The sequence below is a fragment of the Lepus europaeus genome, chromosome 19 (assembly GCF_033115175.1).
Source record: "Lepus europaeus isolate LE1 chromosome 19, mLepTim1.pri, whole genome shotgun sequence".
NCBI lineage: Eukaryota > Metazoa > Chordata > Mammalia > Lagomorpha > Leporidae > Lepus > Lepus europaeus.
In genome coordinates this window covers 48,510,408-48,535,998 of record NC_084845.1, presented here as the reverse complement: position 1 = coordinate 48,535,998, position 25,591 = coordinate 48,510,408, and the positions used below count along the sequence as shown (strand labels likewise).

Sequence of the window (25,591 nt, the reverse complement as noted above, 5' to 3'; positions counted from 1 at the left end):
AACACTCATATCCCTTATCAAAAGACCTGGTTTGATACCTGCCTGCACCTTCTAGCCCAGCTTCCTTCTAATGCAGATCCTGGCAGGCAAAAGTGAGGACTCAAATAACTGGGTTTCTGCCACCCATGTGGGAGACCTGGATTAAATTCCTGGCTCCAGCTTTAGCCTGGCCCAGTCTGTGGGAGTGAACCGGCAGGTGGGAGCTCTCTCTTGGTCTGTCTGCTGTCTCTTTGCCTCTCAAATATATTTAAAAAAAAAATCAGTATGACAAGTTGGCTGAGAATGAGATAAACAGGATGCTGACAAAAAATAGCAAATAGAAAGGGAAATCTACAGACTTTAGAGAAAGTGATCCTTTGTGGACTACTTATAACATTCAATTAAACTTAGAGGATGCCAACTTAGGGCATTTTAACATGGCTTTTTCTTATGTTTTGAATACTCTTATCCCAATCCTCAACCTCAGAAGCCATAATAAGAACAGAATATATGGGAGGAAAAATAATTCAGAGAAAAAGAACAGCATATAGCAACGGCCCTGGGGTAGACGGAAGTAGGAAATAACTAGGTCTCTATGAGGAAGTAAAAGCTTTTAGTGGTAGATGACAGATTTTACAGAACTGAGTAGACTATTTTGAGGAATTTGAACTTTATTATTTCGCAAAGGGAAGCAATCAAAGGACTTTAAACAGAAAAGACTGATTTAAAAGAATCAGCATTGTGGCTGATGCTGTGGTGTAGCAGGTAAGGTCACCTGCTGCACTGGCATCCCATAAAGGCACCCTTTTGAGTCTCCATTGCTCCGTTTCTGATCCAGCTGACTGCTAATGCATGTGGAGAAGCAGCAGAAGATGGCCCAAGTCCTTGATCCCCCGAATCCATGGCTCCAGCCTTTGTGGCTATTTGGGGAGTGAGCCAGTGGATGGAAGATTCTGTGTGTGTGTGTTTGTGTGTGTGTCTCCCTCCATCTCTCTCTTTCTGTTAACTCTCATTAGAAAACAAAAATCAGCAGTGAATTAGTTTGAAAGTAGAGAGGTAGTCAGTAAGCCATATGGAATGCTAACTATTTAACTAAGGGGAGAGCTCTGGTTGACACTGGTCAATAGAGGGAGAGAAAAGTAAATGATGGGGCAGACTGAGGCCCAGAGAGAGCAGCGACTTGTCCAAGGCCACAAATGCAGTTAGGAGTTCAGCTAGGGCAACAACTAAGTGTCTTAGCCCAGAGCCAGTACTCATTGTAATTGAAGTTGAGGTTGGAAGGGCTTTCTAAGGAGAAATGCCCCAGGGTTTAGTTGTGTTACCATTGGCTGCCTCTTGGTCTGTAGAGATAAGCCAAACAGAAAGACTCAAACAGAATAAGCTCAAAAGTGGGTTTTTAAGCATTCATTTATGTCTGATTTGTTACAAGATTCACAATTAAAGAAAACAACAACAAAAAATCAATTAACATTACTGGTATATTTGGTTCCTTGTGTATTCAGAAACTGTGGGAGCTTGAGAAGGTCTTTAGAAATTGGGTAGTTTGCTTTTTCCCAAGGCATTCCCTCTTCCTTTCTTTCAGTCCTTATCACAATGGAGAACAAAGTCTCAGTTTATTGTTGGTCTTTAGGAGTGTTAAAAAGATTAACACCTCGGTGGGCCTGAGGCCCCTTCTCTCTTTCTAAGAGCCTTTGGCTGGCAACTGCATGGAGACAGAATTTAATAACATTGCTTTGTTTTCATTGAATTTACTTTTGTGATTACATTTATTTACGGCATGTGACACAGGTTTTCTGTTATAGTGGTGATATAAAGTTTTCCTCTGAAATAAATTTTAGGAAAACATCAATATGAAAACTAAAGTTACAAGCATTTGGATACATAACAAAAACAATGTTGCATTTTGGACTCCTTGCATCAGTTACTGTGCAAGTGGCCTGCTTCCTCCGGTTGCCTCCCCTCATCCCTCTCCTTTCCTGATTCTGCTGTCAACATTGAGGGAAGAAATCAGTTTCCCACAGGAAGGTGGTGAATTCAAGCTCCAAGACAGCCTTCAACTTCAGACTCCAACCCCACAATGAGAGTGGGGCTGGGGAGAGCAGAATCAATTCACACATTTATCAAAAGGAAAAATTTTAAGGCAAATTATGCTATATCTACACCATGGATTAATGTTTAATAGCTTCCAAAATAGCTAATAAAAGTACCAAACGGATGTAAGTACATGACGTCACTGATTTCCATAATATATTCCATGAAAACATAGCTAGAAGATCGCACACAACCATGTTTTCATTTCTAGAAAGCAAAGATAGGCTATGTGCATGCTAACATGGATGTGTACAGGGAATATCTAGAAAAATGCACCTGGGGGTTATTAACTATGTCCTCAGGTAGGAGTGGGGGAGTGTGGATATGAGAAATGAGTTACTTGTGTTTTACACAATGTTATAGAAGTGACCCCTTTGCCTTTCTTTTTTTAATCACACACACACATACACCCACACGTACACCCACAAGCAGAAGAAACAGCACACGTTCAGTTGGGAGAATGGAATCAAGCACCAATTTTAAGTCAAAGCCCATTAAGTCCAGCTGTATTGGAGACAGTGCTTTGGGCCCAAGACTAACTGGGCTTGTGAAAGATGAGCTCAGCGCTCTCTTCTAAAAGTAGATCCCTCAGGACGGCGACAGGAAATGCTGAGCACAGCACAGTCACTGCCACATTCTGCTTCCTGGTCCTCCTCCTCCCACCTCCCTCCTCCCACCTCAAACCCATGTGCACTGCATCTTTACACAGGATCTAAGGCTAAGCTCATTCACATGGACATGTGTTTACTCAATATTTATATTCTTCCTACTTTTAACACATTTAATAATTATTAATTGAGATTGAGATTCTGTCATTTGCTAAGCATTTTTCAGGTGTGAAACATGGAGGTACACAAGACAGATCTCACCTCACTTTTTATTTTATTATTTTTTTAAAAAAGATGTATTTATTTATTTGAAAGGCAGAGTTACAGAGAGGCAAAGGCAGATAGAGGGAGGTCTTCCATCCACTGGTTCACTGCCCAGATGGCTACAATGGCTGGAGCTGCGCCGATCCAAAGCCAGAAGCCACGCACTTCTTCCTGGTCTCCCACGCAGCTATAGGTGCCCAAGGATGTGGGCCATCTTCTACTGCTTTCCCAGGCCATAGCAGAGAGCTTGATCGGAAGTGGAGCAGCTGGGACATGAACCAGCACCCATATGGGATGCCAGCATTACAGGCAGTGGCTTTACTCACTATGCCACAGCACCGCCCCCCCTAGCATTATTTTAAATCTCAGATAAACAAACAACATTTTTCAAATAATTTTTTAAGCATAGACTTGTCAACTTTATTTGTATTTGAAAGAGGAGAGAAAAAGAGATATAAATATCCCACATTCAGTAGTTCATACTCAAATACCTACAACACCCAGCCCAAAGCCAGGAGCTGGGAACTCCATCCAGATCTCCCAAGTGGATGGCAGGGACTCAAGTACTTGAACCGTCACTTGCTGCCTCCCAGAGTGGGAGAACTTGGGAATCCAACCCAGGCACTGCAATATGGGTGTCCCAAGAAGCATCTTAACTTTATCTTACCTGTGCCAATATGCATCTGCATCTAAAGTTGTTAATGGAGCAGAACTCTCCTTATGAAAGAGCTATCTATAAAGCAGGCTTAGGAGACCGAATAAAAAATATTTAGGGGTTTCCTCTGGGAAGAGGTAATATAAGAACAGAGACTGGAACGAAAGGGCTGTGCAAACTCCTTCCCTGAGGTGGAAAGCAGCTGAGCAGATCCAAGGAAAAGGAGAACAGATTGGCATCATCAACAGTGAGAGAAACAGAGAAGAGAGAGGGACAGGGGAGGAGAGTGGCAGCGACAGGACCTCAGAAGCCATGAAAGGGATTGGCCCAGGAAATATGTGAGGGGGGTTCTTACCACTCTACTTGTAAGTGCTCCTATTCATGCTTTTTCAGAGATCAGTGAGTCTTCTTTCAGGGGGAATGAACTGTAGGAGAACAAGAGTAGAAGCAGGGAGCCCATTGGGGATGCTACTCTGATGTTCTTAGAGCTTTCATCTTGTAAGTTGAAGGAATGCAAATTTCCTGAGAATGTGAATAAGCCAAAGTCGGTAAAGTGAGGTGAACAATCTTGAAGCCAGCAGGGAGTATGCTGTTGAGCTGGACCTCAAAGTTCCAGCCAGTCATGGCCCTAATTGATGCTGAGTGTGATGAAGGGACTGAGAAGGGGAGGAAGGAGGGAAACAGATAAGCAGACTGAATGAAAGGGGGGACAGCTCAAAATTAGTGGCACGCCACCTGTTTATGAATTATTCCATATATATGAGTTGGCCAAATGAAGCAAATGACTTCAGGCAGAAAGAGTAAGCTGCATGTGAATGTGGATGGTGAATTTTTGTTCTTCATACTGTAGGTCTCTCAACCTTAGAGTGTTTTTTGAGTACAAGGTTATGGACTCAATATGCCATGTTGCACTATTCACAACATAAAATTTCAATAAGCTTGTTGAGTGCCTACCGTGTGACAGGCTCTGTGCTGAAGGTAGGAAAGAAAAATATAGGGCATGCATTCCTAACATCCTAAGACCTCAGATTCCAGAGAGGAAGTGCTACTGGCTTCTTGGGCAAAGAAGTCCACGGTCTCTGTTTCCCAGGAGTGCTCCATGCTTAGATCAGTGCTCTGCTGTCACCGTCTTGGAATTCTTTTTTTTTTTTTAACTTTTATTTAATGAATATAAATTTCCAGTATACAGCTTATGGATTACAATGGCTTCCCCTTCCCATAATTTCCCTCCCACCCGCAACCCTCCCCTCTCCCGCTCCCTCTCCCTTTCCATTCACATCAAGATTCATTTTCAATTCTATTTATATACAGAAGATCAATTTAGTATAAATACTTCAACAGTTTGCACCCACATAGAAACACAAAGTGAAACATACTGTTTGAGTACTAGTTATAGCATTAAATCAACATGTACAGTACATTAAGGACAGAGATCCCACATCAGGAGCAAGCGCACAGTGGCTCCTGTTGTTGACCCAACAAATTGACACTCTAGTTTATGGCGCCAGTAACCACCCTAGGCTGTCGTCATGAGTTGCCAAGGCTATGGAAGCCTTCCAAGTTCCCTGATTCTGATCATATTTAGACAAGGTCATAAAAGACAGAGTGAGGATAGTAACCAATGATCCTAAGAGTGGCCTTAACCAGGTCTGAACAATTATACAGCATTAAGTGGGGAAGAGGACCATCTGTACACACAGGTTGGGAGTAGAGCCATTGGTGGTAGAGTAGAGGTTATGATTACAAAGGAATGAGGCCCAAGTGTACTAGACAGGGTCTAGAACAAAGGACAGAGTCATTATTAGAGGAGCTAAGAAAGGTGCTGTCTAAGCTACAAGTAATTTTTCTGATTGAGAGGCAAATAGAACCTGATAGAAGGGGCTTGATAATAATCTGTTGGGCTTTAGGCCTTGTAAGTTAAGAGGCCCAGACCTATCTATCTCTTCACATGGGGTATATCCTAAGGGAGGTGTGAACCTCCTAGGGGAAGGCACTCTGTTGACTTTCATTACTTGGCTGGCCTAGGAGGAGAGCTGGCCAGGTAAAGGCAGGGGGCATCTCTAACAAGAAATTTACAGTTCTGCCTGCAATGTTGCTGACCCTACTTGGCTGTCCCCTCAACTGCAGTGGTCACTTTGGAGTTTTATTTTAAATGGCTTTTAGATAAGATTGTCCATAAATTTAAGCTGCTAAAATCAATCAAAGATACATTTTAATTTGTATGACCTGAATCTGTGTATCATATGTTTTAAACTTGTTGGTAGAAAGAAACTAAAAACATTTTATATGGTTGTGCTTAAGTTTACTGGTTAAACAAACTACACCATGTTAGATATTTAAGACATGTTTTCAAATACATGATTCTTAAAATTTATAGAAGGCATTGGACCTTCCGGTAAATGTTTTATTAAGTTCTTATCTAAGGGTTGAAACGGTTTGCTAAGTATTCATGTAATATTGCTATTGTCAGCAAGTGATCTAGGACTTGCTCCCTCATTTCGCTATTCTAAGCCCAAATTGTTCTTTCACTTCTCTATTCTCTTCAAGGTAGGAAACTAATTCTATTATGAAGGAATCTGTAGGATGCACAATTTAATCTTTAGACCTTATAAGAGATGGCTAACATTTTTCTGTAATAGCATAGCCAAAATAAGAACTTAACTAATAATCTCATAGCTAGATTCACATCGCCATCAGCGAAGTATACAGTAAGTAGAAAAAAAAACCTTCCTTTCAGACCAAAGGGAAAGAAAGTTTTAAAGTGAGAATATAATTTTCCTCATGGGCATTGTCTACCTTAGAAAAACTACTACAGAACATGCCTGTGACTATAGACTTGTAGTTCAGGCCACCAAAGATTAGAGATGGGACACGGGCACTCCCTTGACTTGCATCGTCTGGTCTGCTTTAACATAAACCAGGAGGAAAAGAAAGCTAGGCATCAGAAGCAATGGGTGGCAGGCCTATTAATGGCTGATCTGTACAGTGATCTGCCCTCAAGGAGACCCAACAGGCCAGTCCACTGCAGTGGCTTTCAATGTGGTAAGCCTGGGCTTCAGCAGAAGTCAGCTTGTGAAGAGCCCTGGCAGCTCTGCCAAGAGTTGGATCACTGGAAATGGACCTGCCCTGGAATCGAAGGATGCCCAGGTCAGAGCCACAGATCTTATTGGCTCCAAGCTGAAAAGCCCTTCACTCAGCCCAACTTCCAAAGTGACGTCTTGGAATTCTTAATAGTTTTAAAAGGGAAGTTCATTGAGACAGCAGAGCATCCATGGAAGCAAGAGACACACAGAAGAAAGGACGATGCCTTCATATTGTAGTTCCGCAAATAACACTTTTACCCAGGTATTTCCTCCACATTTTCTTTTTCTGGGCACTGCAAATTCTATAGCCAGTCTCAAAGTCATTGCTGTGAACACATGCATCAGTAATTACAGTAGACCCTGGCCTTTCCTGTGTGAAAGATGCCTGTAGGTAGGCAGAAAATGTAAAGCATTTTTTCAGCTTTTATTTAATAAATATAAATTTCCAAAGTACAACTTTTGAATTATAGCGGCTTTTCCCCCCATATCCTCCCTCCCACTCACAACCATGCCATCTCCCACTCCCTCTCCCATCCCATTCTTCATCGATTCATTTTCAATTATCTTTATATACAGAAGATCAACTTAGTATATACTAAGTAAAGATTAAAATAGACTGCACCCATGAAGACACACAAAGTATAAAGTACTGTCTGAGTAGTAGTTTTACCGTTAATTCACATAGTACAACACATTAAGGACAGAGATCCTACATGGGGAGTAGGTGCACAGTGACTCCCGTTGTTGGGTGAGAGTGCTTTCTCTTTCTCTCTCTCTCTCTCTCTCTCTCTCTCTCTCTCTGTGTGTGTGTAGGGATGGTACAAAGAAGGACTATAGAAACAGAATCGAAAATTGAGTTCATTTTTGGTTTTTGAAGGAAAATTAGTAGTTGATCAAATAAAAGGGACTCCAGGCAGAGAGAACAAGCCCCTTATGAATACGGGAAGCTGTGAAGTTACCTGTGGCTGGGGGTTTATGTTGTCATGCAGAATGACCTGGAGGTCATAGTGACTGGAAGTGGAGCTGTGAGGAAATGGTCAGGGTCAGATCAAAGAGAGCTTTCCGTGTCAGGCTCCTGAGTAGAGAACAGAGAATCCATGTATTACTGAAATGACCTCTGAAATTCTCCTGTTCGTAGATCACGTCAGAGGTGCAGAGGGGATGCAGGTTTTCAGGAGGGCGACACTCTTTATGAAATCTTTCCATTTGCATCAGTTTTCTTCACAAAGTAGTGTTGAAGAATATTAAGTCTTATCAAAGAAGCAGGAACTGAGGATTGAGCCTGCTATTCTCCGGACAGGTGGCTTTTCAAGGATTAAGTGGGAAACGCAGGTTAACACTTAAGTGCTTTGACACCAGAGCCCTTGCTGTTAACCTTCACTGGTTAATTTATTTTTTGCTTTCCTATAGAATAGTTGGTAAATAACAGTGCTAGGAAATGGCTTTGATAAATTTTGAGCTAAATCATAAAAATGATAGAATTTTACTGTGCTCTGTTATGGATGAATGTGGCAACATTGCCGTCCAATATTGATACAGCTGTGTTTTGTTTAGCTGCTTTTCTGAACATCACCACACTCACATAGATAAGTTCAATTTTCAAATAGATCAAAAGCTCTCATAACTTCAAGCCTGAATACATGCTTTTCTTTTGACTGGAGTGCACTTCCAAGCATTCTTTTATTTAGTTCAATCCCTGAGGGTCCACCTATGCTATAATCAGCCTCAGGAATTTTCACTGCCTTTTGCAGACGGACTTCAACTCTGTTTTCGAGGTTTCTTTAAATCTCTGTGCTTTTCAATCTCTCATCAACCACATGGTTCGGTCAATTTACTTACCTTCCTTTCCCAAAAGACATGAACTTCTTGAGGCAAAAACTGGTTTATTTCTGCATACCTGGGATGATGTAATATAGTCAATGCACGTCTCATTTATATTGTACCATGTTTTACCAGTTCACTCAAGTAGAGTACTCATTTAATAGAGCAGCTGATATTAATAGATCATTGTATTGAGTGCTTACTTGAAGGCAGACACTGCAAGATGAAAGAAAATATATGATAAAGGTGAATGAAAGAAGGGAGAAGAAACAATTTTTAATATTCTGGTCAGCAGAGGTGGGGTAACATTCAAGTTGTAACCTGAAGAGTGAGAAACCAGCCAAATACAGAGTCACGTGGAGAGTATTTCATGCGTGGAAAATATAGGAAGTCCAAAGGTTCTGTGTTATAGAGAAAATTTATCATGTTCAGAAAACCTGTGTGGCTGGAACAGAGCAAAAGAGAGACAAGGAGGGAGGGAAGGAGAGAGAAAGGATTGTGTGTGTGTGTGTGTGTGAATGTTTGTGTTCATAAACCTATATATAGTTCTTCACATATGTTTAAGTCAGTCCTTTCATTTCTATCGTTAAATCCTGCCCTGTCCTCCTTTGTGCCTGAGCTGAATGGCTACTTAAATGGTTTGGAGTCTCTTGAAGTCACATTAACTGGTGTTCTTCTTCACAAAAAAAAAAAACAGCGAAGCTGACAGGGAGGGAGGGTTTCCAGTGTGTTCCTTTTAAACTACACTTAGCTGCTGCTTGTGGCTCTTAAATCGACATTCTTTCTGGCTTCCTTGAAGGGAACAATCAGATAGACTGTAGGTGGTCTTGCTTAGACATTTGAAGCTTTATTCTTAGACAAATACTGCCAGGATACGCTTTGATTCCTGGGAGCGCTAGAACTTTTAAAGGTGTACCTGCATGTCTGTGTGTGTGTCTGTGTATGTGTGTGCATCTGTATGTCTGAGAGGAGAGAAAGGACTATTAACTTTGATCTCTTGAGTCTCTCATTGTGTAATTAAGAATCAATTGGCCAAAACCTAATTTTGAATATATAACCACTTCCGCTAACTTGCTTCTGCTGAAATGATTTGCCAAGCAATATTACATTAACACCTAATCTACTCTGAAAATCAGTTAGAAATACTAAATTACCCAGGTACACCTAATGTTCTCAATGGAGCATTTGCTTTGTATTAAATGCATGCATTGACAACTTCACGTTTATTAACATAAGGATTGACCTAGGAACACAGGCTGTTTTGACCACAAAGAGGATGAAAGTGCATTGGAGAGAATGCAAGCAATCATCCAATGTCAGTTTGAAGGACTCTAGGAGACCCTAGCAGGCTGGACCTCCTGCCTGAAGTACTTCAAGTCCGTCTCCATGAGAGCAGAGTGAAGAAAATCAATACTAATAAAAACACTATTGAAATTGGAATGAGTCGCACAGAATTGAGCATTTTACTTAGCTTATTATTCCTTTTTTTTTTCTTTCTGTTTTATCCTTGAGGAGTAAAATAACTTCTTCTTGCCAAGGAAGTACAAACTTGTTAAGCAACATCATAAAAATACTATTCAGGGACTTGATATTTTTACTGTTCTAATAGATAATTCTATATGCGTATGCAAACTAGGCTTAATTTGCCCTCATAAAATAGAATTTGCATTACCTTAGTTCTACTGTTTGGAAATTAGATAACATTAAAGAATATAATAAAATACAATATAAATTTACCTCTTTTCTTCCTTTTTCCACAATGAATTTTATTGGAGTCTAGTGATTATTTGAGTCAATGCAGACATTTTCTGTAAGCTTACCTTAAGATTTTTATATCATGAGGTTTCTGTTTATTCAAAGACTGCCTAGCCTGCTTTGAACAGAACATACATGAAAAAAATCACTTCTGTAATACAACTAGTTCTTTTTAGAAAATGGGATTAAAATAGATCTATTGTTTTAACCTCAGCATGTAGACATTTATAGCTAAAAAGTGTGGGTATCTATACACACGAACACACATACATATATGTATTTTGCAACTAATTTGCAGTGTTGATATGGTCTACTAAATTATACTTAGAAATTTATAATAGAGATAGTTAAGCATATTTTAAAAATTTCTCTTTTTATTTGAATGCTAATACAGTTTAGTGGTTGGGTACATTTTTTCTTAAGCTTAATGATTTTAATGTCAACAAAGGGATTTGGATTGTCTTAATAAAAAATTTGATTCTGCTTGTTGGCTTAAGTGCATCTTATTTTACTGAATCTCACATGGCAACTGTGATCATAGGATTATCTGTATGGGGCATTTACTAGTCAGTTGGCACTTCCAGTATTTAACCATTTGTCACAGAAAGATCTCAGAAGTTTTGAGTTTTCCTGGAGCCTGTAAGACCCATTATTACAGAATGCTGGGCACTGTAATGGAGATTGTTCCAGAAACATCCTTTCCTGCTAAGATTTCCCAGTATGAAGTTTTTTTTTTTTTTTAAGCTTTATCCAGCTACTTTTTGATAACATTATAGTAAAGTCATCCTTGTAAATTTTCAGTCAAAAAATACAAAATGAGAGTAGGTGAAGGGCATCTGAAAGGAAAGCAAAAACCTGTTTGGTTCTATGAATATTAGTGTTCTGTACTGGAGGTTAATGTGCTACTTATGAGGTAGAAGTGCATTTCTTACACACTTACTAGGTTATGTCATTTCTCTAACTCTATTCTACATTTTTCCCTGTGACATGGAGACACTGCCTACTTTAGAGGATTATTGTTGAAATACAGTGAGATAATTAGTGTTAATTCATTATGTGTTAGTTTTTCATATTTTTACTATCCAGCAGAGTTAATATTTTATAACATGTATTATTATTTAGATATTTTTGTTCTCATACATTTAGTGATTGGATCTTAGTTTCTAAAAACCAAATAATTATATGAGCTTGAACTTATTTTCAAAAGCGTTTTTTCATGTAAATGTGTTTTGAGGGTTTATCATGAGTCCAGTTCACTCCTAGGTGCTAAGGACACAAAGATGGTAAAAGCCCATTTGCAGTACTTATAGGAATTACACTATTAAAATTACTTATAGCACTGGTACTGGAAGAAATGTTTCTCCAAGAAATCCTGAGTAGAGGAAAGAGTGAGGCTATGGACACAGAGAGCTTCTCCAAACAGCCTATTTAGTTTTTGTTGTTGTTGTTCTTTCATTTCTGTGATGGAGAATCGAGAACTGGACAACCAGTTTTGATATGGGTATTGGTGAGATATGGGAAATCCTGACATGAAAAAAAATTCAGCTTGGACAAAACTCCATTCATCGGTCTCTAAATTTGGCAGTTCTACATGCCAAGTGGTGCATTAATTGAGATGATTTTGTGAAGGTGGTCAGCATAGCATTCAACAAAATTTAATCTCTTCATGGAAGTTATTCTATATTTAGTTCTCAATTCTTTGCTTATTTTTTTTAAAAAAATATTTTATTTATTTGAAAAGCAAAGTCACAGACAGAGGGGGAGAGACAGAGAGAGAGGTCTTCCATCCAGGAGTTCTCTCCTCAAATGGCAGCAATGGCCGGAGCTGGGCCAATCCAAAGCCAGGAACCACTAGCTTCCTCCAGGTTTCTAAATAAAAATGATACTAAATAATTCTTCTACATAATAATTCTCAATAATTTGCATCATCCATTTGCTCATCTTTCCCATCTGAACTTGACTTTGACTGAACTTGATTTTGGAGACTTCAGTCAGGACACTGCATGTGCCTTATTTTTCACTGTTTATAGGAGATAAAATCCTCAGCATTTCTAAAAGACATGGCATGATTTTATTCCCACCTGTCTATTCTACCTTCTACAGACTATGGACCTTGTCAAACAGTGTTTGTGCTCCCTCAGGTCTGATCTCCTTTCATTCCTTTACTTTAGCCTGAATTGATTCCTCAGAGGTTTTGTATGAGCTGTTTCATTGTTCTTGTATTCATATCCTATGCCATACCAGCAACTAGCCGATTAGCAACCAGCATTTCTGAATAATTTGTGAAACATTTACTTCTATTGAGAAAGCTTCCGGGATGCTTCTCCATGAAACCAAATGTCTTTATTCTTTCTTATATAATACCCAGCTCTTATCTTTTACAAGATGTAGCAACATAAATACTACAAGTAAAAATGTAAGTCTTTCTCCCCAACCAAACAGCACATCACCATTATTTTCTTGATGTTCATCATGTTATCCTGCAGTGAGCGAGCACAAAAAATATTTAGTTTTGAATTAAATGATTAATGTAGTTTTCCTGTGATATTTGACTATAGTGCTATTTTATTTCTACTTAATAAGCTCATAGAAGAAATTACGGCTTATTTTTCTTACTATTTTAACTCCTATTAATGTGAATTTACTCTTTTAACTTCTATTAATGAGAATAATGATTTTTTAGTAATGTCAAAAAGGCATTTGCCTTCACCTATCTTATTGTGTTATTTATTTGAGAGGCAGAATGAAAGAAACAGAGCCAGAGACAGACACAGAGCTCCCATCCCATCCACTGGTTTGCTCCCCAGGTTCCCACGGTAGCCCTGGCAGGAGGCCACAGCTGAAGTCAGAAACTCAATTTAAACCTCCCAGGTAGGTAACGGGAACCCACTTAGGTGAGTCCACAGTGCTACCCTACAAGGTCTACATTAGCCATAAGCAGATCTTGAGCCAGAGCCAGAGACTTCGAACTGATATTTTCCTATGTGCGACTTTGGAATCCTCACCAACACCTTAACTGCTAGACCAAAAGCCTGCCCCATAAACAGTTACTGGAGGTCAGCTTTCAGAATTCTGCTCTGAGAGCTACACAAATGAACAAGAAGACATGGCCACTATCTTTAAGATGTCTAATAATATTCAGTGATTGATTCAGGGCTTACTCTATTTCTCTCCATAACAAAGTGTCTACTAGCTTATGCAATGAATGAATTCTGGCAAAGCTGGCAAATTCCTGTGAAGCAAATCCCATTTTCCCATCAATTTTCATTATTAAATTGAAAATGCATTCCTCTGAGGGGGATCTGTTGTATTTTGCTGCTTAGAACGGTGGCTCATTGGGACATTAAAATCTTCTAAATGAGTAAAGAAAAGATGAGGAGAGCTACACATGGTGGGAATTGTTGCCATCCTGTAAAAGTGCAGCAGTTCAGGAAAGGATAATGGTGGCTGAGAAGCACTCATAGGCTTTTAGCTTCAGTACAATAAACTGTGAGTTTCAATGGGAAAAGCAAGCAGGACCTTTGATTTGAAGTCCCAGCTTTTTCACACTAGTTGAATGATCTAGGGCAATTTATTTAACTTCTTTAAGTTCCATATTTCTCATATGTGCAAAAAAGATAATATGGGATCTCTCACAGATATGTTGAGAGGATTAATATATATTATGTGTATTGTTCAGAATATTGCCATGAAAAAAAGGGAATGTTCATTCAAATATATTCACCATATTTCCAATTCTAGTAATGATAATTATTATTTTCCAAGGTCCAGGATATTAATGAATTGAAGATAGAAACAATAATAAATAAGAAATGAACTAATTTCAGATTGTGGGAGGCAAATAAAAATCACATGAATATTTTGTTATTGTATTTTTTAAGTCAAGGCAAAGCAAAGTTGTTTTACATCTTGACACTGTTTTTCTTTAATATTGCCATTTTCAATCATAATGACATTTGAATCAGAAGCAATAGATAGATAATCAGTCACATCCCCTATGATACTCTGCACTTACATCATTTAATCTTTGAACATTGATTCACTCAACAAACAAGTATTGAACTTCTATGCACATTTGCTAAACAGAGTAAAATCTAGTATCCTCCAGCAATATTTCCCTAAAGGTGTCTTTCTTAAGAAGAGCTGCTTCTTAGCTAAAAATATCCTACTTCCTGTCTTATCTCTAGCACCTCTCTCAACAGAGAAATCAGAGAGGAAAAAAAATCCATTTGAGATCAAAGGCCTTGCCTTATGTATTACAACCTGTATCACTTACCAGGGAGTGTGTTGCACTCATTCTTTACACAAAGAAAGTGCTTTATCAATCATTTTGCTGTATAACCTCATGTACATATCCTTGGAAGACTTGATTTCAGGATTACTCAGGCTATATATGCTGCAAAAAAGAAACAGGGAGGAGCAAGTACCATTGTGAATATCCAGGTACATCCTGTGAAGTATTAGTAAATGCTATGTGAAATAGAGATTCCCAGTGTAAACCACAAAACTCTTGAGTTAAATAATTACATATTAACATGTTTAATTATAGCATGATCAGAACTTTTATCATGTTGACCTGTATTGTGTACCTCCAGTTATGGGGGGTGTGATGTGGTTGACAATGTAGGTCATGGTTCCAAAAAGCATTTGATCATTTTTGGTATTTTCACCATTTATATCTTTATGGGAGAAGTCTATTTATTTGAGTCATTGATATTAGGATTGGCCATGTAATTTGAAAGGAAGAGCTTTACAGATTAGCCTCTTTGTCAAAAACATTGAGCTTGAATAAAGGGGAAAAGGAAGATTTTCAAAAATAATTCTGTGAGAAATTATAATACCTTCTTGCCTTTAGTATTCTGCAGAAAGATTAAGGATATTCATTTAGCATCTACTGTTGGGCTGCAGATTCATTTAATCTGTACTGGAGAGCTTCTATGTCAACTGGACCTTAGGTGTATTCTCATAATGTATTGAAAGATATTTGGTGGGATCGGCACTGTGGCACAGCAGGTCAACGCCTTGGCCTGAAGCACTAGCATCCCATATGGGCACCAGTTCAAGACCCATCTGCTACACTTCCAATCCAGCTCTCTGCTTTGGCCTGGGAAGGCAGTAGAAGATGGTCCAAATCATTGGGCACCTGTGTGGGAGACCCGGAAGAAGCTCCTGGCTCCTGGCTTCAGATCGGCGAAGCTCTGACTGTTGCGGTCAATTGGGGGGTGAACCATAGGATGGAAGACCTCTTTCTCTCTCTGCCTCTTCTCTCTCTGTGTAGCTCCAACTTTCAAATAAATAAATAAATAATTCTTTAAAAAAAAGATATTTGGTGAGTAATGAATGAATCTGTACCTACTATTCAAGAGACACTTTGCAGGATGATAGGTTTTGATTCTGTTCTAAATTTCTGTTGTTTATTTCTTCTTTGTGTTTTTAAAAGGAATTCTTTATTTATTTAAAAGGCAGGGTGACAGAGGGAGAGAGGAAAAGACAGAAATCTTCCATCAGGTGGTTTACTCCCCCAGTGTCTGAAATGGCTGGGGCTAATTCAGGCAGGAACCAGGAACCTGAAACTCCATTTGAGTCCCCCAAATGCATGACATGGGTCCCAGCACTTGAACTGTGATCTGCTACTTCCCCAAAAGCATTGGCAAGGATCTGGATCAGAAGCAGAGCAGTCAACACTCTCACTGGTGCTCCAATATAGGTTGCCAGCATTCCAAGAGGCAGCACTGCACCATAACACGAGCTCTATGATTTTTTTAATAAAGAATGATTATGTCAGAACAAAAGATCAAAAGCAAGAGATCAAAAATTCTCAGAAGATAATTCTTACCTGAAGGCGTGAATTAATCATTGTATATATCTCTCTTAGTGCAATATCTTTCTCTTCCACTGTGTTACTCTTTGGAGGACCAAACTCCCTCCAAACATCTCCTCAGTTTTCCCCGTTTTGTTATAATAAATCTAGCTTGGCTATTAGTTACATAGTGATGTTTGATCTTCATGTAGTTTTCTTATTATCCTACCATTATCATGGTAAACTTTTTAATGTCTGGGTAACTAAGATGGAGTAGGAAGATTTGTTGGAGACTAGTAATCTGCACGTAATCTGGAGCTCTATGTGTTCAACCACACAGTGTGCCTGAGTGTCCCACTGTATGAGCACAAACTCCACCAGAAACATACGTCTTCATTCCCTTAAGTCACTGACTATTGGAAAGTAGAGTCACAACAGCTCTGTAAGTTGACTAATAACAACTCCATGTTGAAATTTAAATATATTTGAACACTACTTAACATTTAATATAAGCATAACTTGTAATACTCTAAAATAATGGTTGAAGCTTTTTAAAGAATGAGTTGAAACAAATATGTAGAATGAGAAAAAATCTCATTTATGCATTAAGTCTAAAAAGGAGTGTGTTACTTCATTTACAAGAAAAATGTTTATAATTTCCCTTGCATTTATACTACCTGGAACTTGAATTCAATCCCAGTTTTGTTTTCCATGGACTCATTTATTCCAGAAGGTGAGAATTCAACCTAGAATGAGAACTCCCTGAAGGCAGGAGCCATGTATTATTCATCATCCCTGTATGTAACTCTTTTAGCAAATGATAGGAATTCAATATATGTTTCTTGAATCTTTATGAGTGAAAAGAAATGGAATCTACCCTCGAATGGTAGAGTTACAAAAATATGTTCTTGGGGAATGATAAGCATCTTTTTGATACAGATAATATAATTTTATTCCAAGTATTTTTTTTATAAAAATATTTTATTGTCTTACAGAAAAATAATATTTTCCTTATTTCTTCATAGTCATTGTAATACTTAATCTTAAGCTAAATATACCTTAAGTTAGAAATATTATTGTGCAATAGTGTTTATGTATGGGAAATAAATAATGGCTGGAAGTTGCTTTGGTATTAAGATAATGCTTTTTAGCGGCTGGTGCTGTGGCATAGTGGATAAAGCCGCTGCCTGTAGTGCTAGCTTCCCATATGGATGCCAGTTCAAGCCCTGGCTGCTCCTCTTCTGATCTAGCTCTCTGCTGTGGCCTGGGAAAGCAGTAGAGGATGGCCCAAGTGCTTGGGTTCCTGCACCCACATGGGAAGCCTGGAAGAAGCTTCTGGCTCCTGGCTTCAGATCAGAGCAGCTCTGGCCATTGCAGATATTTGGGGAGTGAACCAGCAGATGGAAGACCCCTCTCTCTCTGTCTCTCTTCTCTGCCTCTGCTTCTCTGTAAATCTGCCTTTCAAATAAATAAATAAATCTTTAAAAAAAAAGACAATGATTTTTAGCAGAATTTTGAAATTCTTGGCCTTCAAAAAACCAAGAAACTGTTTCCAATACCTTAGCAAATAAATATTTGGTAAATTAGTGAAAATGTATGCTTTAATTACTGTTTAATCTTTCAGCCAATAAATAGGGTAGTTGAGAACTTATATGGGAAATAGGTCAGTTTGGTCAATCTTATTTTACAATAAGTCTGATTCTAAAATCTATGTGGATCACCAGTCAATTCTCTTATTCTCTGTAGATTTTAAATCTAAGATTGTTTTGCATCATTCAAAAGAAAAAGGGAAGCATTTTCATTCAGTTCAGCAAATGTCTATTAAGAAATCAAATTGTGGGGCTCTAGAAGCCACATTTGACTTTATAGGCTTAGTCTACTTGGGAAAAATATTGTGTGGCATTGAAGTTCAGAACAACCCACTTATCCCTAAATTATATCTTGTCTCCATGATGAAGAGGACTAATGCATACAAGGAGAAAAGGTGGAAGGAAACTATATATTAGGTAGGCAATTACTATTTATAAAAGCCTGTACCTGTGAAACCTCAGTTTTATTTATTTTTTTTGAAGGGTATTTTTTTTACTTCAAAAGCCAAGTGAGAGAGAGAGAGAGAGAGGAGAGAGAGAGAAAAGTCCCCCATCCTCTGGTTAACTCCCCAAAATGCCTATAAAAACCAGGGCTGGGCCCACCAAAGCCAGGAGCCAGGAGCTTCTGGGTCTCTCACATGTTTAACAGGGACCCAAGTGCTTGAGCTGTCATAAGCTGCTTCCCAGGGTGCATTTGCAGGAAGCTGGCTGGAATGGAAGCTGAGGTAGGACTTGATTCCATGCACTCTGACACAAGATGCAGTCATCCCAAGCAGTGGGATTAACCCACTGTGCCACAATGCCCATCCCACACCTCAATATCTTAACCTATTAATATGATACGTCCCTAATTCAAAAAGTTTGTGGAAATGAAATTTATTTTATTTTATTTCCCAAAGAAACCTTTTATTTAATGGGTACAAATTTCATAAGCACAACTTTAGGAATATAGTAATTCTTCCCATCATACCTGCCCTCCAACCCCAATTCTTACCCCACATCCTCCTCGTTCTCCCATTCCCAGTCGCATTCTCTATTAAGAAAAAAAAAAAAAAAAAACAAAAAACTGTTCCTCGACAGTCAAGACAAGGGCTGTTCAAGTCAGTGCTTCTTTTTTTTTTTAAGGTATTTATTTATTATTATTATTTTATTTATTTTTTAACAGGCAGAGTGGATAGTGAGAGAGAGAGACAGAGAGAAATGTCTTCCTTTTTGCCGTTGGTTCACCCTCCAATGGTCTCTGCGGCCGGTGCGCTGTGGCCGGCGCACTGCGCTGATCCGATGGCAGGAGCCAGGTGCTTCTCCTGGTCTCCCATGCGGGTGCAGGACCCAAGGACTTGGGCCATCCTCCACTGCCTTCCCTGGCCACAGCAGAGAGCTGGCCTGGAAGAGGGGCAACTGGGATAGAATCCGGTGCCCCAACTGGGACTAGAACCCGGTGTGCCAGCACCGAAAGGCGGAGGATTAGCCTGTTAGGCCACAGTGCTGGCCCAAGTCATTGCTTCTTAAAGTGTCAATTTCATTTCTACATATTTCCTTTTAGGTGCTCTATTAGTTATCACAGATAAAGGAGAACATATGGTATTTGTCCCATTGGGACTGGCTCATTTCACCAAGTATGATGTTTTTCAGATTCATCCATTTTGTTGCAAATGACCAGATTTCATTTTTTATTTTACTGCTGTATAGTGTTTCGTAGAATACGTATCCCATAATTTCTTTATCCAGTCTTCAGATAATGGGCATTTTGGTTGATTCCATGTCTTAGCTATGTGAATTGAGCTTCAATAAACATGGGGACACAAATATCTCTTTTATTTGCTGACTTGATTTTCCTTGGGTAAATTCCCAGGAAGTGGGATGGCTGGGTCATAGGGTAGGTGGTAGGATTATATTCAGGTTTCTGAGGTATCTCCAAACTATTTTTCAGAATAGTTTTACTAATTTACATTCGTACCAACAGTGTATTAGGGTTCCTTCTCCCCCACATCTTCACCAGCATTTATTGTTTGTTGATTTCTGTATGAAAGCCATTCTAACTGGGGTGAGGTGAAACATTGTGGTTTTGGTTTACATTTTCCTGATAGCTAGTGATCCTGAGCATTTTTTCTTGTGTCTGTTGGCCATTTGGATTCCCTCTTTTGAAAAATGTCTATTGAGGTCCTTGGCCCATCTCTTAAGTGGCCTGTTTGTTTTGTTGTTGTGGAGTTTCTTGATCTCTTTATATATTCTGGTTATTAATCTTTTATCAGTTAAATTGTTTACAAATAATTTCTCCCATTCTGTTGGTTGCCTCTTCACCTTCCTGACTGTTTCTTTTGCAGTACAGAAGCTTCTCAGTTTGATGTAATCCCATGTGTTAATTTTGGCTTTGGATGCCTGTGCCTTTGGGGTCTTTTCCAAGAAGTCTTTACCTGTGCCAATATCTTGCAGTGTTTCTCTAATGTTCTCTAATAATTTGATGATTGGGTCGTAGATTTAGATCTTTAAACCATGTTGAGTGGATTTTTGTGTAAGATGTAAAGTAGGGGTCTTGCTTCATACTTCTGCATGTGGGAATCCAGTTTTTCCAGCAACATTTGTTAAAGAGACTGTCCTTGCTTCAGGGATTGGATTTAGCTTCTTGGTCAAATATAAGTTGGTTGTAGATTCTTGGATTGATTTCTGGCATTTCTATTCTGTTCCATTGGTCTATCCATCAGTTTTTGTGTCAGTACCAGGCTGTTTTGATTACAAATGCCCTGTCGTATGTCTTGAAATCTGGTTATTGTGATGCCTCTGGCTTTGTTTTGTTGTATAAGATTGCTTTAGCTATTCAGGGTCTCCTGTGTTTCCAACTGAATTTCAGCATCTTTTTTTTTTTTTATCTGAGAAGAATGTCTTTGGCATTTCAATTGGTATTGCATTGAATCTGTAAATTGCTTTTGGAAGAAAGGACATTTTGATGATATTGATTCTTCTAATCCATGAACATGGGAGACTTTTCCTATTTTTGTATCTTCTTCTATTTCTTTCTTTAACGTTTTGTAATTCTCATTGTACAGATCTTTGGCATCCTTGGTTAAAGTTATTCCTAAATACTTGATTTTTTTTGTAGCTATTGTGAATCGAATTGATCTTAGAAGTTCTTTCTCAGCTGTGGCATTGTCTGTGTATACAAAAGCTGTTGATTTTTATGTATTGATTTTATATCCTGCCACTTGACCAAACTCTTCTATGAATTCCAATAGTCTCTTGTGGCATCTTTTGAATCATCTATACATAGAATCAAGACATTTGCAAGTAGGGATAGTTTGACTTCCTCTTTCCCAACTTAAATCTCGTTGGTTTCTTTATCTTTCCTAATGGCTCTGGCTAAAACTTCTAGGACTATATTGAATAGGAATGGTTAGCATGGACATCCGCGTCTGGTTCCAGATCTCAGTGGAAAGGCTTCCAACTTTTCTTCATTCAATAGGACTCTGGCCATGGGTTTGTCATAAATTGCTACGATTGTTTTGAGGAGTGTTCCTTCTATATTCAATTTGCTTAGTGTTTTCATCATGAAAGGGTGTTGTATTTTATCAAAGGCTTTCTCTGCATTGGTTGAGATAATCATATGGTTTTTGTTCTGCAGTTTGTTAATGTGATGTATCACATTGATTGATTTGAAAATGTTGAACCATCCCTACATACCAAAGATAAATCCTACCTGGTCCGGGTGAATGATCTTCCTGATGTGTTGTTGGATTTGATTGGCCAGAATTTTGTTGAGGATTTTTTGCATCTATGTTCATCAGGGAATTTGGTCTATAGTTCTCTTTCTCTGTTGTATTTTTTAAGGTTTAAGAATTAAGGTGATGCTGGCTTCATAGAAAGAATTTGGTAGTATTATATCTCTTTCCATTGTTTTGAACAACTTGAGAAGAAGTGAAGTTCATTCTTCTTTAACTGTCTGGTAGAATTCAGCAGTGAAACTATCTGGTCCTGGGCTTTTGTTTATTGGGAGAGTCTTTATTACTGATTCAATTTCTATCTTGGTAATGGATCTGTTTAGGTTTTCTGTGTCTTCATGATTCAATTTAGGTAGTTTATACATGCCCAAGGATCTATCCATATCTGCTAGGTTTCCCAGTTTGTTGGCATACAACTCTTTGTAGTAATTTCTGATGATTCTTTTTATTTCTGTGGGGTCTGTCTATTGTTACATTTTCTTTTTCATCTCTATTTTATTGATGGGTCTTCTCCTTTTTTTGGTTAGTTGGGCCAATGGTGTGTCAATTTTCTTTGTTTTTTCAGAAAATCAGCTCTTCATTTTGCTGATATTTTCTATTTTTTGTTTTAATTTTGTTGATTTCTTCTCTACCTTTAGTTATTTTTATTCTCCTACTAGTTTTGGATTTGATTTGTTGTTGTTTTTCTAGATTCTTTAGATGCCTTGATAGCTCTTTTATTTGGTGCCTTTCCAATTTTTTGATGTAGGCACCAATTGCTATAAACTTTCCTCTTAACACTCTTTTACTGTATCCCATAAGTTTTGATAAGTTGTATTGTCATCTTCATTTGTTTCCAGAAAGTTTTTGATTTCTCTTTTGATTATTTCTATGACCCACTGTTCATTGAGGAGAAAGTCGTTCAGTCTCCAAGTGTTTTCATATGTTCTGGAGTTTCAGCTTCATTCCATTGTGGTCTGAGAAGATGCATGGTATGATTTTGATTTTTGTTAGTTTGCTGAGACTTGCTTTATGGACTAGCATGTGGTCAATCCTAGGGAAGGTTCCATGCCATGGTGAGAAGAGTATTTATTCTGCAACAGTAGGATAGAAAATTCTGTAGACATCTATTAGATCCATTTGGTCTATAATGTTGATTAACTCTGCTGTTTCCTTGCTGATTTTATTTCTGGTTGATCTGTTCAATGCTGAAAGTGGGGTATTGAAATACCCCATTACTATTGTATTTGAGTCTATGTCTCCCTTTGGGTCCCTTATCATTTATTTTAAATAGCCAGGTGCCCTGTAATTAGGTGCATATATATTTGTAATAGTTACATATTCCTGTTGAATTGATCTCTTAATCATTGCGTAGTGTCCTTCTTTGTCTCTTTTAACAGTTTTTGTGTTAAAGTCTATTTTGTCTGATATTAGGATGGCTGCACCAGCTCTTTTTTAGTTTCTGTTAGCATGGAATATCTTTTTCCATTCTTTCACTTTCAGTCTGCATTTATCTTTGTTAGTGAGATGTGTTTTTCATAGGGAGCAAATAGATAGGTTTTGGTTTTTAATCCATTCACCCAGTCTGTGTCTTTTAACTGGGGAGTTAAGGCCATTTACATTCAAAGTGACTATTGATAAGTAATGACTTTGCCACGCCATTTTTCCATAAATATTCCTGTTATTTACTTTGATTTCCTTTGTACTTTAACTGGGAGATTTCTTTCCTTTACCTTCTCCTGTAGTGAAGACCATGTCTTTGTGTTTCTGTGTGCAGCACATCCTTAAGCATCTTCTGCAGGGCTGAATGGATAGTGACAAATTCTTTCAGTTTCTGTTTGTCATTCAAGGTCTTTATTTCACCTTCATTTATAAATGAGAGTTTTGCAGGATATAGTATTCTGGGTTGACAGATTTTTTTTTTATCTTAATACTTGGAATCTATCTCGCAATTCTCTCCTAGCCTGTAGGGTTCTGATGAGAAGTCTGCTGTAAGTCTAATCCTCTGAAAGTATTCTGGTGTTTCTCTTGTGCACATTTTAGAGTCTTTTCTTTATGTTTTACTGTACAGAGTTTGATTACAATATATCATGGTGAAGATCTTTTCTGGTCATTTCTATTAGGGGATCTATGTGCTTCCTGTACTTGGATGTCCCTTTCTTCCACCTAATTGGGGACATTTTCCATTATTATTTCACTAAAAAGACCTTCTAATTCTCTCTCTCTTTCTATACCTTCAGGAACTCCTAGAACCTATATGTTGAGTCATTTGATAGTATCCATCAGTGTTTTTTAGCTTTCTACTTTCTTCTTCTCATGTTTGTTCTGCCTGAATAATTTCCTGTGCTTTGTCTTCTAAGTCAGATATTCTTTCTTCTGCTTCACCAATTCTGCTGTTAAGGCTTTCCACTGTATTTTTTTTTGTTGCTCTATTGAATTCTTCATTTCCAAGATTTCATTTTGCTCTTTAAGTTCTCAATTTCATGGAAGAAATTTTCTTTCATGTCATGTATGCATTTCATTAGTTTGTGCATTTGCTTCTGATTACTTCAAAGTAATCTTATGATCAATGTTTTCAAGTCCATTTCTGGCATTTTTTCAATCTTCTCATTTTCACAATGTAATATTGAAGAGTTATGTGTTCTTTTGATGGTGTTATGTTGTTTTCTTTATTCTTATTTCTTGAATTGATGTATTTGCTACTTGGCATTTGTGGAGATATGCCTTGATTTCATTTTTGTTTTTTTGCTGTGGCAGCTTTTATCTTTGGACCATGTCTGAGTGGATTAGTAGAGTGTCTGCTTTCCGGGAATAACTAGGGGTATGTGGTGGGTGTTGCCAGGGAGCTCTGTTCAGTGCTCCAGGGTGGAGGGCATGTCTGAGGTGACAAACCCAGGTTTATCATGGTAAGTTTCTGGTTTGTTTTTTTTTTTAATCAGAGAAGAAGTTTCTTTTTGTCTGTTGGCATATACTCAGCTGAGCTCCTCTCCTCAAAGGAGACCAGTGCTTGGGCGCTAGCACCAGTGAGTATATTATCTGCTCTGTGACACAGAGCACACAAATGATCTGTGTAGTCCTCAGTATAAGCTTAGATTCCCCAGAAATGTTTTTCACCAAGTAACCCAGGAGCACTGATCATGTGGAGTCTCCCACAGTTACTGCCCAATGTCCCAGCCACACCCTGAGTCCTCCCATGCAGCCTCAATGTTTTCACAGTCCTGGCACACAATCCTCCTACAGTCCCAAGCATCCAGCTCCCTCTTTTCCCCACCAGACTCAGGAGTCTCTGCTTGGCTTGTTGGTGGGCAAAGATAGGAGCTGGCACAGCTGTTATGTATGTCTAAAATGGTGCCTGCTCTCTGTCACCTTGTTACAAAGCACCTTTGCAGGATGATCAGGGAGAGAGACATGTGCTCCCCATTTGTTTTTTCTCCTCTAGTTTGGTGGGTACACTATCCCTGACGAGGCTCCAAGCTGGATTCCCACTAGGCTCTTCCTACAGTTTTTTTTCCAGTGGGTTGGGCTGCTGCAGTCTGGTCTCATCTCACTCTCCGATGCTGGTGTGGAGTCTCTTGGCTGCTGGAGTCCTAAGTTGTGCACATCCTCGCTCTCTACATAGATCTACTGTGTTCCTCCAAGTTGTGTAGAGTTTCCTTTGCTGTTTTCTCCCTAACTCTTCCCTGAGACTGCACTCTTTCCACTTTTTAAAACTATGTTCTCCTAGACTCAAGCAGCAATCTCCCTTCCTACTCTGCCATCTTAATCCAACCCTGGAAAGTGAAATTTAAAGATAAGTTGATTTAGTGGAAAAAATTTAAACCCATGCATAGTTTTTCACAATATACATTTTCATGAACTTTTTGAAGACGCCTCATATGCATAGATTTTAAAATTGTTTTTCCATCAAAATGAACTTATCTTTTAATTCCATTTCTCATGAACTTTTTGAAGAATTCTCATTGAAGTTTGAGCAAACATCAACTGTTGGAGCTTAAATTCAAGTTCTGACATGGCTGGTTCCAAAATAAATCTTTTATCTTCTAAATTTTTTTTCAAGGAATATTTTACATATTGGTATAAAAAGTAATGCCTATTTTAGAATTCTAGTAGACACCATGAAGGACACTCAGTGTTCCATTCTTGTGATTTCCACAAGTTTTTAAAGACAGAAAAGAATTCTCAGTGTTATTCAAATGTTTTGTGTGGTCTTCAGTTGTGCTGTTTTCTGAAGGATCTTAGGCCAGAAGATGTAAA

The 25,591-nt window shown here is 38.4% G+C and overlaps 1 protein-coding gene across 2 annotated transcripts in view; it reads left to right on the top strand.

The window, feature by feature from the left end:
* The window catches only part of CDH8 (cadherin 8), a 393,065-nt gene that overhangs the window by 56,798 nt on the left and 310,676 nt on the right, over positions 1 to 25,591 (top strand). The gene's annotated exons all lie outside the window — the stretch shown is intronic.